Source organism: Magnolia sinica, chromosome 12, assembly GCF_029962835.1.
Source record: "Magnolia sinica isolate HGM2019 chromosome 12, MsV1, whole genome shotgun sequence".
Lineage (NCBI taxonomy): Eukaryota > Viridiplantae > Streptophyta > Magnoliopsida > Magnoliales > Magnoliaceae > Magnolia > Magnolia sinica.
Window position 1 is genome coordinate 16,818,138 of NC_080584.1, and position 14,174 is coordinate 16,832,311.

The window sequence follows — 14,174 nt, forward strand, 5'->3', positions numbered from 1 at the left end:
CAAAACATACTGTGGGCCCCAAACTATCAAGTCGATCTTTGTTTTTACCCTTCATTCGAGATTGTGTGGCCTTTCTCAACAGGTTGGAGGGGAGATAAAATATTACAGTGGGCCTTAGGAAGCTTTCAACTGGGCGTTCAATCACCGTTGCTTCCTATAGCATGGTCTACTCTGTTTCATTTCTTGACTCATGCGTTAAACTGATCCGGCACAAACAAATGGACGATCTGGATATAATACAGACATTAAGTGGGCCCCACTTTCTTGGGTGAGGGAGGGGCCGCACCTAATCTGCCCCATGTTTAAAACATTCCTGAGCTCAATGTGACGTTGATTTGCCATCTAATCCGTTCATACCAGAAAGTAAAACACACCTTTCAGTCCCATATCAAGCTTTACTGTGAGTAAGAAGTTTCAATGACGGTGATTCAATTCTCATTGTTTCCTACGGTGTGGTCCACTTCAACTTTTGGATCTACTCTTACAGTCTTACTTGGCCTCAGGTATGAAAATGAACTGGAAATAAGAATAGATGGTGTGGATATATCACAAACATCAAGCGGGCGGCGGGCCCCACAGAGCTCGGGGTTTCGGAAACGGATTGGCTACTCCCCCTGCCACCAGCCCGGTGGCTGATGGTCGGTACTCTGTGGGGCCCACCATGATGTATATGTTTCATGCATTTTTAAAGATAATTTTAGGGTTCATCCCAAAAAATGAAAATGAAATAAACCTAAGATAGGCCACACCACAGGAAAACAATAGTGATTGGATATCTACCATTAAAGTCCTCCTAAGACCCACTGTACTGTTTATTTGACATCAAATCTATTTATTAGCTCATACAGACCCAGATGAAGGAAAAAACAAAGATCAGCTTGATCCAAAACTTTTATGGCGCCCAAATTTTTTTTAATGGTCGACGTTCATTCAGAAAATTTTCCTGTAATGTGGTCCACTTGAGGTTATTATATATCTCATTTTTGGTATTATACCATAAAATGATCTAAAAAAATATACGTGCGGCATAGATGAAACATATACATCATGGTGGGGCCCACAGAGCACCGACCATCAGCCATTGGCTGATGGCAGGGGGAGTAGCCAATCCATTTCATAGGGTTTCAGGGACGCGGATTAGCTACTGAAAGGTTGAGTAGGGAGACTCGCTACTGAAGTGACGTCACCAAGTTCTGTGGGTCAAACCATGATGTATGTTTTGTATCCACACCGTCCATCTATTTGGAGAGAAAATTTTAGAGCATGAGCCAACGAACGACTCTGATAAAAAGCTCCAATGGACCCCACCACAAAAAAAAGTGGAGAGAGTGACGCCCACCATTAAAAACTTCTAAGGGCCACAAAAGTTTTCGATCAAGCTGATATTTGTGTTTTCCCTTTTTTAATGTCTTTTTTAACTTATGAACGGGTTGGATCTCAAATAAACATCACGGTGGACCTTAAGAAGGTTTCAACGGTGGATGTCACTCTCTCCATGTTTTCTGTAGTGGGGTCCACCACAGATTGTATCTGCCTCATTCTTTGACTCATGCCCTAAAATTATCTCTCCAAATGGATGGACCGTTTGGATATAACACATACATCATGGTGGGACCCACGTAACTTGGTGACGTCACTTCAGTAGCGGTCTCGCTACTCAACCTGTCAGTAGCTAATCCGCATCCGGGTTTCAGGGGAAATCCTCCCTGGGTTACACAGGAAAGTCGCGTCCGCATTTGGGACCGCGATTTGAACGGTCTAGATTTCCGTGCAAATATTCAGTGGGTCGCTGTTTGTACTCAACGCCATTTTAAATGGTGCAAAACTAACAAAGAGTCTTCCCGGAAAAAAAGAAGAAGAAAATCTCTGTCATCTCTGTCTTAAGAAGAGAGAGAGGGGTAAAAAACCACTCAGCTTCTTAAAACCCAAACCTCTTATTTCTCTCTCATTTCCTCGTTCTGCTTCTCTCTCTCTCGAATCTCCTAACAGTCCGACTCTCTGTCTCTCTTTACTGTCAGACTCTCAGATTCTCATTTCCTGCTTCGATCTGTGCAGATCTCAAACTTCCATGGCAACGTAGAAGCTCAAAGCTTCTACAGATTCTGTAATCCCTCTCTCTCTCTCTCTCTCTCTCTCTCTCTCCCTTTCTGCAGCATTCAGTCAAATGCAGTTTGAATTTTGTTGAATTTGATAATTTTTCGTTATTTGTAGATTTGTTTTTCATGAAATTTGGTGAAAGTTGTAGAAATGCTGAAATACGATTTCATCTGATTTTAGTTGACAGTTATGATGTATTAGAGATCTTGATCTCTAATCCAATACATAATAATTAGCGTTAACTAAAAATGAAATGAACTCATTTTTAGGCGTCTACCAAACAGGGTCTAAGGCAGCTGAGAAAAATAATTTGCAATCTTTGGAAGTTTTACTTTTAACGGAATTAACAGAAATCACGAAATAGGGCACTTTTGTGGTGTTTGGAAAGAAATTGCTTACTTCTATTGATGGGACTGGGTAGTATTGTCTCATGATTTTTTTATTTTTTTTTGTTGGGATATGCTAGAAAGAGTAGAAATCCTAGAAAAACCATGAAATCTATTTCTTGTGGCACGAGCCAAAAGCAGTGTAAGGAAAATGTAAGATTTTATGATTTTTTTTTTTCTAATGGGAGGTATTATTTTGAGCTCAATTTGAGTGATTGAGACTGGTCATCTGGGGGGCTTGACTGACGAACGGTGATGCAGCTGAAATAAGCAAGGCCATGTGAGAATTGACTTAATAATGGAGGTTAAAAAAGGAAATTCAGCTACCAGTGCTTATGTAAATAGTGGAAATTCCATTACCAGGATGGCTAGATTTGTTTTGATGGAGGATTTTTTTTTCTTCCTTGTCCACTGCAATCTGCAGTGGGGTCCAGTTTTTGGCAATCCAGACAGTTTATCTGGTGGGTCTTATTGATGGTGGGTGAAGACTATTCGTTGCCACCGGATATGACCTGCGAATATACAATATATAACTAACGGTCTTAGGAAAAGTGTCCACCCAGATGACTAGGATTGTTTGAAAGAGGAGATTTTTGGTCCATCGGTTGTCTATCGAAGGCACAGCTTCCGGTGATCCAAACTGAAGTGCCTACCGTTAATTGGAGATGCCACAATGGATACTTACCCTGTTGGATAATATCAACCACTTGATACATTAACTTGCTAGTGGATTGTAAAATAGAAAAATGTGGTCTCTGGTCCATATGCAGCAGGAAAGAGTCCATTGATGGGATGGCTGTGATTGTTCAATAGAGGAGAGTTTGGTCCAGTCATGCAGTTTGATCATCTGGTGGGCCTGCCATCAATGGCCATACAGAACCCTTGGCTGGTATAATCAACTGTCTAATAATTGACCGGTGACTGAATGTTTTAAACAGAAACATAGCCAGCCGTCCATATGCAACAGGAAAGATCTATCACTCAGATGGTTGTTCAAGACCGTCCAAACTGGGGCCACCAGATGAACAAGGCGGTCACCATTTGCACGAAAAGTTGCCAAGAACAAACATCTTTGTAATTCAGTTGATATTTTTATAATACCTCTTGATTCGGCAAAGGAATTTGTACTCTCATAGATTTTTTTCTGTCAATAAAATTTCTTCTCTTGCAACCTGAAATAATTGATATTCATTTCTTTAATGCCAGTTTGTGTTTCACATGGTTGAGTGGTTGGTTGTGGTTCTTTAAACAATAGATCAAATAAAGAAGCAATTAATTAACTATCACAGTATGACATTTTAGGAGAACATACAAAAAAAAATCAAAAATAATACCTTACAAATGTTTTGGTAGCTTCCCAATACATAGAGACAAACAAAGGTACGTTGATGGAAGCTTGCCACCTTATTCCCAAAAGTGCATGCAAACACCTAGTAACTCACCCGTCATTATTATGTTTTAATCTTTTGATGTGTAATTGAAAGTAAATTCATTAAAGGAGACTAAAAACAGAGATGTAAGGCCCACACTCACGGGTAGGAAACAAAAAACGATAGAAAACATTAGAAACAACAGACGCGGTGAGAAACTGCCAAAAAAGGGCGCCGCGGCAAAGACAACAAAGCTAGTACCTGTTGATCCAGAGGGAAGCCATGGAAGCCCCTTAGCTAGGCTGTCCACTTCCATCTAAGCTCCAGAGGAATGTGGATGAAAGTGAAGTCACAAACCTCGCACATATATATCTAGCTTCTTCGTCAATAGTTGCAATTCTCCGGGGATAAGACCCACCATAAACCCACATAATTGCATTTTGTGAATCACCTTCAAACACTACTGGACCCTCGACTTGTGAATCACACTTAGATGCTATTGGACCCTCGACTATCTGGGACATGATTTTGTACAGTTGAAGAAAGTGAGCAGCTTCAGCGACAGTTGAGTCATTGACTCTGTTGGCTCCAAGAAGTTAGCTAAGATCCTAAGCCCTCTCTCTATAGTCACGAATAACACCTCCGAGCCTTGCTAGGATGGGATTGCCCCAAGAGCAACCATCAATGATTGCTTCGAGATGACCCTCAACAGGGGGCTACCAAGAAGCAAAACCAGATGAGATATTTCACCCACTGATCAAAACTAAATGGCAACTACAATTGAAACTGGCTGGTGGAAAACCTTTGAAGTTAGGCAGCATTCTCTTTCTAGCCTAGGATGCAGTTGGGCTAAAGATCTTCTTAAACAGGGTTGTGCATGGTATGACTTTATCATCTAAGGCCCTATTGTTTCTTTCTAGCCAATTCGACCACATGATAGCATATAATATCATCTTCCACAACTTCCGATCGTCTGAGCCCATGTTGGAACTGCCCAACCGTCAATGGACTCACTAATAGATCCCGGAATTGTCCAAACAATCCTGAATTTGGTGAAAACTGCAGCCCAAACATCCATAGAGAAGGGATAGTGGATGAAAATATGGTTTCTCTTTGTGGCAACAGCACAAATGACAATGATTAACACGAGCTATACCTCTGTGCTTCATGTTGTTGATGGTGAGTATTTTCTCTTTGGTAGGCTGGCCATGTAAAGGCCCAAATCTTCATGAGAATGTTAGAGCTCCATGTTGGGGGACCGCGGAAGCACACAGACGAATCAAGCAATGTATTCCAATAGCACAATCAAGCCCAATCACAAAGACTCCGAATTTAACGTGGAAAAACCCTTACGGGAAAAAACCACGGCACAAAGCAACACATGCACTATGAAAGCAGAAAATTACAAGAGATAGAGATTACTCGATTCGAACAAGCCTCGAATCACCCAAGCTACACCCTTGAAACCCTAGGAACGAATTAGAAAGCACTCGATATCCCCTATTCCCGATTACACCCATATATATAGCCTCTAGGTGAATCACAATCAAAATAGGAAATAAATCCCGAACTTACGCAACTCTTCGTAATTTCTGCACGATCGTTCGATGACACCTTTGATGTCATTTCGATGGCGAACCCCTTCGATGTCATCGAACAAAACACCAAAACGTTCGAGCGATTAAACATTTATTTTTCGGATTTTCTCAATGGCACTTCCATGTCATTGATGGCTCGTCGATGGCATCGAACCCCTTTCGACGGCATCTAGTAGGACGCCTAAAATGTCCAACAACCAATTGTGAAAAATTTGGATTTTTTCGATGGCATCGAGCAGCCTTCAATGGAATTGAAGTTTGCTCTATGGCATCGAGCTGTCATTGACAGACCTGTTGACTTATAGATTTAAGACATCAATCAACAATTTCCACCATGTCTTCAATCGCCAATCTTCATAGCTCATTTTTCCTCATATCTAATTCCGCCTTGCATCATACCTCCACTATTGCTTCTTGTGCATCATCCACCTTCCTTTTATGCCTTCATGCCTTGCTCGCTTATGTGGCCTAGACGTGCATGCCACATACCCGCATACATGGAATCCGATACAGATGCTCCTGCTTCACCCGATGAAGTGCTCCCGATCAACCTGTAAAGACATCTGTTCCTCTGTGCCTTCATGATAACGAGTGATCCCTTTGAAACTTTCAGGACACGATCAAAATCGGTGAATCTGCACCCAAGCGCCTCGAGTGCATTAAGAGATATCAAGCTCTTCCTCATATCAGGAACGTGTCTCACCTCGGTCAAGGTATGCTCCATGCCATCAAACATTTTGATGCGCATCGATCCAACACCCACCACATTACAGGCATTATCATTGCCCATAAATACCTGGCCACCATCGCACTCTCTGTAATTGGTGAACCAACTCCGATGAAGAGTCATGTAATATGATGCTCTAGTATTCAAAATTCACTCATCCTTCCGATCATCGTATAAGAGTCCGACCATGGACACTGACAACACATCACTTTCACTCGTACGTTCATCAGACTCGGCAGTGTTGGCTTCCCTGTAAGAAGCTTCTGAGTTCTCTTTTCTTGGCTTAGGATTTGTACAATCCCTCTTCATGTGCCCAGACATCCCACAGTTCCAACACTTCAACTTTCCTCTCCCCCTGCCCTTGGATTTGGATCTTGATCGAGAAGATCTACTGTCCCGCTCAAAATTCTGTTGGAAATTATACAGAATAAAATATTTCTGTAAAATATGGAAACCGAAAAATCACAATGATCAGAACTAAGGACGGGCTGAAGCACGTCTGAAACGCTGTCCTTAAAGCATTATTTGCCCCTACTCAAGTGCATTGAGTATGCTGATAGGTTACAGGCAAACCGCTTCTAGGATACGACGAGCCTGGTGTTGGTCTGCGTTCAGCAAACACGAAGGCCCACCAAATGGAACTCTGTTACACACTATCTGGCAGAATTATAATAAAGAAAAATCCCAAAAAAGAAAAAAAAAGAAGAGAATATATGATTTAGACCACTGCACTGGTCAGTTCTTCAGCCACTGGTTCAGTTGAACCGTTCTAGACCACACAGTTGGTCTGTTCTTCAAGCAAAGGTTCAACCCTTGTTGTCTGGAATTACTGTAGTATAGGAGAGGAGTGGTGGGCTGTCTCAATTCGTCTGGGTCTGCTGTAGTGGGTTGAGAGATGGTTTGAAAACCCATCTAGGCTCTCCTTTTATAGGCTATGGTGGCTGGGAGTTATGGTCCAGGGAAATAAATCCCATGACCGTTTTCTAGCTGTTGGAGAAAACTAGCCGTTTCATTGCCGTTTTCTGACTGTTGTGCATGGGCCATTAAGCTGCTGCATGCTGACTGTTGTGAGACAACAGCTAGCCGTTTTCTAGCTGTTGGGCTAGCCATGCAGCAGTTACAGCTGGACCCTGCACTAATGGCACAGCTGTTACAGATCTTCTGCAACAGCTCTATTTCAGCTCTCTATATATACTGGAGGACTCTCATTCAGTCCTCTAGTCTCCCCTTCAGCCAGCCATCCGCCTTAGCCACTTAGTCGCACAACGACTCGCACATGTCTCGCTCCGGTTCGCTCAAGGTCGCGAAGGAGCGACCCTCTATGACATGATGCGGACGTGCGAAGTGCAAAGTGCGCCACTAGCGCCTCTACAGTCACACTGCCTCACATGCCCACGCGCTTGCACCGAGCCCGTGCCCATGCCCGAGCCCGAGCCTGAGCGTGCGCACTGGAACACGCAAGGTCCATAGTCTTTGGACTAGGTAAGCAAATATTATAATACTCCACTGTTTTTATTTAAACCGTAAAATCTTCTCTTCTCTTTCCCATGTGGGACTATTCTTAAAAACCCACAAAAAGGTGTTTTTCAAACCTTTTTTTTATATATTATATTATTATTTTTTATTTTAAAATATATATTTATAAAATCAATATTTTGCAACAATTTCTGCCCCATCATAACCAATGTATCAGTAGAGGTGCCCATGTCATCGCTTTTCTTTCTCTTCGCCTTTCCATGAAGGGCTGAGATAATGGTATCGGCGCTAAGGGTCGATCTACCAGTGCATAACGAGTCCTTGAATGACTTATATGAAGCCGGGAGAGAATTCAACAGGATGCGTGCCTGATCCTCATCATTCATCGTTTCCTTCACATTTAACAATTTACAAATCATCTTGTTAAAGTTACTAATGTGGGCCTCAACATTACCTCCCTCTGCCATCTTTAGATTGAACAACTAAAGTTTAAAGTACGGGCGATTCTCAAGAGATTTCGTTGCATATATGTACTCTAATTTCGCCCATGTACTTGCTGCAGTTCTCTCTCATGACATTGTAGAGGACCTTATCCGTTAGACACAATTGGATAGAGGTTCTCGCTTTCTTATCCATCTTGTTCCATTCATCATCTGTCATAGATTTCAATCGCTTCTCAAGGAGTGCATCATCCAATCATTGTTGAACTAAGAGATTGGTCATCTTGACCTTCCATATCAAAGTTATTTTTCCCGGAATATTTCTCAACATCGAACTTAGGATTAGATGCCATTGATACTATGCTTTCAGATTCAATCTGCGCCCCAACGTTAAGCTCTGATACCACTTGTTGGGGGACTGCGGAAGCCCACAGAGATAAATCAAGCAAAGTATTCCAATAGCACAATTAAGCCCAATCACAAAGACTTCGAATTTAATGTAGAAAAACCCTTTCGGGAAAAAACCACGGCACAAAGTGACAAATATGCACTATGAAAGCAGAAAATTATAAGAGATAGAGATTACCCGATTCGAACAAGCCTCGAATCACCTAAGCTACACCCTTGTGTTACCGTAACGAATTAGAAAGCTCTTGATACTCCCTATTCCCGATTACACCCATATATATAGCCTCTAGGTGAATCACAATCGAAATAGGAAACAAATCCCATGCTTACGCAACTCTTCGTAATTTCTGCGCAATCGTTCGATGACACCTTCGATGTCATTTCGATGGTATCGACAAACTGCTGATGGCATCGAACCCCTTCGATGTCATTGAACAAAACACCAAAACGTTCTAGTGACTAAACATGTATTTTCCAGATTTTCTCGATGGCACTTCGATGTCATCGACGGCTCGTCGTCGATGGCATCGAATCCCTTTCGATGGCATCGAGCAGGACGCCTAAAGTGTCCAACGACCAATTGTGAAATTTCCGGATTTTTCCGATGGCATCGAGCCGTCATCGACAGACCTGTTGATTTATAGATTTAAGACATAAATCAACACTCTAGACTTTCAAAATAGCTGTAGGAATGCTTCCATATGAGAGCCCCAATGAATGTGCCAGGGAATCAACTGAAAACGACCCGTTTGACTCCAACTTCCATACTCGTTTGTCACTCCCAAACCTCGGAATGTATACCCTGGGCAGGATAACAAGCAGTTTCACTATATAGTCTATCTCCTCCTCTTTGAGGTCCTGGCGAAAAGATAGGCACCGCATGATCTTATTGCTGATCAGTTGAAAGTAACTGGACAACACCAGACCTTTGTTAACAACAATGGATTGGATATCTTCAAAGAACTCTTCCAAGGGAACATCGAAGAACCGAATATCCTCCCAAAACCTGTCTCCCATATCAACTCTGAATTGCATGTGGTTAGAGCAGACCCTTACCGACTCTGAATCGTACGTGGTTAAAGTAGAAGGCCTGAGCCCAGGAGATAGCATGCCAGAAGGAAGATCCATACCTGTTAGAAGCTAATCTGATATCCCAACTGTTTACAACTAGGGAGTATTCTCTGTTCCCCATCCTCAACTGCCATTTTCCCAAAGTGGCATAGTTGTTGTTCTGTACTTCTGATCCTGAGACCTCCCTGACTCACTAATAAGCATACCTTGTCCCATGTCAGCAGGTGAATTTGTGGCTGCCTTCCCAGTTATTCCACAAGAACTTCTGGATAATAGCTTCAATTTAAGATGCGACCCTAATGGAACTTCTCAGAATAGGAAGGTGATGAATTGGGAGAGACACGAGAACTGATTGATGAGGCAGGTTCCAGAGTCCTGACTTTCTTGGGCCTATTAGTCGGGGCAGCCAAATGAATGCTGATGTTTAGGGCTGTCAAATCAATGGGCCAGGGTTGGGCCGGGCAGAATCAAAATTTTGAATAGGGCCGGCCTGAAATGTTCAAATCCGGGCTGAAGCCAAGCCTAGGCCCGTCCTGTTGACTGACCTACTGATTTTACTTGCATTGAAGGAAGCTCTCTGGATCCCGGTGGATTGGAATCCTGGACCAACTCTGATAGAATGTCATGTTATCTTTTGCAATGGATCAAAGATGGAGAAGAACCATGGACACTGTGCTACTCCCTCAGTGCGATAAGATTCTATATTTCCATGTTAAACATTTGGTTTAATCTTGTATCTAAAGAATAAAAAATTGCAGCTATGTTTTCAGCAAGGGAAGGATCAAATCGCCTACATATGCATAAGAGAACTTAGGTTCGTTTGATTTAATATAATACTGTTGCTTGATCAGTATTATATAGCCTACATATGTATAAGAGAGACTAGTGTGTTATCCACGTATGACTGTAACCGTCACAAGCCACATCATCACCATCCATAACCATTCCTTTAATCACCCCAACTTCATAGCCTCATGCATGAGAATGCTCAGTGAGTCAACTGCAATAGAGAATAATAGAGGGGAGAAGGGGTCTCCTTGCCGGAGACCTCGCTACACCTTGAAGAAGCAATTCCAATTGACACAATTGTTTGCTTGTTCCAAATTAACTTTCAGCAGGAAACCCTTTAGGCCCTTCTTGAAGAAGTTGTTTTCTAATTCATTTGCAATACAGGGGCTGTAGAACAGTGATCTTTCTGGGATGATGGCACTTCGGGTTGGCAGATAATCCTACAATCAAATTCTTCAACCAAGCTACCGGCACCTCAGCAATCAACTTGTAAACGCTGCCAATGAGACGAATGGGCCTGTAATCAGAAATATACTCTTGGCCTTTTAGGGACCAACACAATAAATGAAGCCTCCCACTCTTTAGAAGTTAGAAGTTTAATCTTGAGGCCAGAAACCACTTTGGAGCACCTCACAACTTTCCTCGTATTTTCTTCTTTTTGATTGTTCATCACATAAAATGATCATGTCTTAACAATTGGAGGTGGGGTACATGGAAATCGTCCTTTCTCCATCTGGAAACTGCTAAATAACGCTTCGTCATTTGCTTTAGCCACCATCCTAGTAAGAGCATCAGCTGCCATCACAAAAAGGGAACACGACATCAAGTTCCCTGGACGAAGGCCTGTGGATCCCTCAAAGAGTCCTGTGGGGGAGCTATTAATGAAAACATAAATGAGCTAAACCCAACTTGCATCCATGACGTATGTCAGATGCCAAACCTGAGGGCTTTCAGCATGTAGTTCTGGAAACCCCCATAAAATGCGGTCATCTGCCTTCACAAGTAATACCCTACCTACCTGCCTGTTTCGAGAGTCAATGCATTCATGTGCAATCAGAGTCCCATGCAGATCTAACAAACACAAAACCTCCCTGGGAGCTTGAGATAACCCTTCCCAAAACACTTAATGTAGAACATCTTTAACACTTCTATTGATGGATCCTTGTAGTTCTGATTTAGTTGGCATGTATGTGATTAATGACGGCCAAACCAGTAATGGTACCAAGTCCTGGGACCTCTAAAGATCAAAGCCTTCACTTGGACCATGGTATTAAAAAATGGTTACATAATGGCTGTAATGATGGGAGCCATTACACGATACGCGGCCGTACTACCCGTTCTAAAACAAAATGGACTGTGAGGCGGTTCTGAAACGAACAATTTATCCATGATAACAGCAGGTCGGAGGCGGTTCTGTTTGAAAAAGCTTAGTCTAATGTTATATCCTGTGTCAATTGAACAGAGGCCCCAACCATAGCAATTGGTTTGGGTTGGGGCTGTAATTGATGTTTTTAACCTTTTGTGTTGTTTCTTTAATAAAAGTACTTTCACCTTACCAAAAGAAAAAAGGGGCTTTGTAATGCATTGAATGGTCCGACATGGGAACGATACATTTTCTTCCTTTTAAATTTTTGACTGTTACAGGGCTGCAACAGCCATTACAGCCCGTATCGTAATGGCCATAAGGCTTGCTGTTATGGTCACCATTACTGTTATTGAATACCTTATCTTAGATAGTGGATCTTCACAAAATATTGACAATTGATCACCTCAAGCATAGGGGATTTGCAATTCTGAGTAGATGTTACCCTTGCTGCAGAGAGGAAAGATCAGTAATAATGTCCTTTGTTTGCCCTTCTCTAATAGAGTCTGGGGGTCTGATTTTACTGAAATTCAAAGTCTGTTGGGTGTTTCCTTCTTCAGTCTTTTGGTGATGCTTGACAATTGGGTGGCGTTTCCGCGGGGTATGCTGGGTTGTGTTTTGTGGATCATGTCTGCTTATGCTACAATTTGGTTGTTATGGTTGGAAAGAACAGAATATGGGAGTCTTCAAGAACACATTGGTGTCAGCGGCCTTGACGAAAGTCATCAATTGCACTATTGCTTGGGTGCCTGCTAACCACAGATGCTGGGGATTCTCAGCTTCTTCTCTAATCCAAAATTGGGAAGGGATCCTCTGGTGTGGTAAATCAAAGCAGGCGAAGATGGCTTTGTGAATCCCTCTAGAGCTGGTATGTTTTAAGCGAACTTTGATGGAAGCTCATCATGGAGTCCAGGCCTCTGGAGTAAGGGTGGGCTGGTTTGTGATAGCTGGGGGCTGGTTTTGTGTAGATACCCTGGTCCTTTGGGGGTGGTTGATTCTAATAGAGCAGATGATGGGGCTTTACTCCAAACAGTTTAAGTTCATAGTGGCTAACAAAACAACTTCCTGCTATTATCAGAGGGGACTCCAAGAATGGAATATCGTGGGAAAGATGAGGTATATACCCACGGAGTATTGCCAATGTGATAGAAGAAACCAGAGACTGCTGCAGGGGTCTTGATATTTCTTTTGGTCAGCTCCAAGAAAAGCTAATGAGGAGGCAGACAGCTAGGCGAAGTCTGGTGTGGATAAATCAGACACTATCATTGGGATTATGAGGGAAGTTTAGCTTTCTCTTTTTTATTGTAGAGTCATCCATTACTGTTGCAGGTTGTTTTGTCTTTCTTTTTTAATAAAATGGTTCATTACTCCTAAAAAAGCTACCACGTCTTGAATACTGTGCAGCAATTTATACCAAGAAGATCCAAATTAAATATCTAAAATTCAGCAAATAATTAGAAAGTAAGAAGAGACATTGCTCAAACCCATCCTAACCATTCAATTGACATCAACAACCATTCACTTGCTCCATATGAAATTCTGCCACTCGGGTTAGATATGAAGTTACAGGCCTTGAGAATGGGGGTCCCTCAGGCAAACATGGGTTGATTTACTACAACTCGCTAGTACTTCTCTCCAGCCTTGGTTCTCAGGCCTTTGATGTTTAGATTCTGAACATGTGAAAGACTTCTTTTTTGGCTTTTCGCATGAAGTAACCTACACTCCATAGGAGTTTTGTAGAGGTCATGTCCATCACACCAAATGCATGGCCTAGCTCAATATTTTTATGAACTACCTTGATGTAGAACAGGATGATCTAACCTAATACGATGCGTTGAAACTAGATAGCGGATTAACTAGAGCAATCAAAAGACAAGATAAAACTAAACAACCACAAGTTCAAGAAACTTAGATTTGTAACATGTAAGGTTCAAAACACCTAATGGTCCCGCAATGTGATTCTTGTAAAGTATCAAGTAATTAGGATCATGTAGAAGATATGATTCCCACTTAGCAAAGGTATTAAATCTGAACATTCATGGAATCACTTGAGTTCCAAGGGTTTTGCATGTTTAGGGCTGTTTTAAGGGTTAGGGAATGTAGGGAATAAGTTTAGAGTATTTAGCAAACTAGGAAGTTAGGGTTTCGATATAGGGATTTGAGGATTTAGGATTTTAAGGATAGGGATTTGAGGGTTTAGGGTTAATAGGTTAGGAAAAATTGAGAAATTAGGTTTAGGGTATAGGATTTCGGGGGAATTCGGATTAAGGTTCAAATATGGGGATTAGGGTTTGGAAAGATTGGGGATTTTGGGATTTGGGAATCTTAGGGTTAGGGTTTGGGATTTATGTTTAGGGGTTTTGTAAGGGGATCAACGAGAAGAGGGAAGTCGAAGATTCGAAGCAAGGGGGCCATGGCTTGGGGCTGTCCATACGGACATTGTTCCCGC

At 42.1% G+C, this 14,174-nt stretch overlaps 1 protein-coding gene across 1 annotated transcript in view; it reads left to right on the forward strand.

Annotated features, from left to right (window-relative positions):
- Positions 1-1,947: 1,947 nt before the first annotated feature.
- Positions 1,948-14,174, forward strand: part of LOC131221024 (protein NAP1) — an 88,939-nt gene continuing 76,712 nt past the window's right edge. Inside the window, exon 1 of the mRNA XM_058216099.1 lies at positions 1,948-2,104. The gene's annotated coding sequence lies outside the window, so the exon portion shown is untranslated. The remainder of the gene's footprint in view (positions 2,105-14,174) is intronic.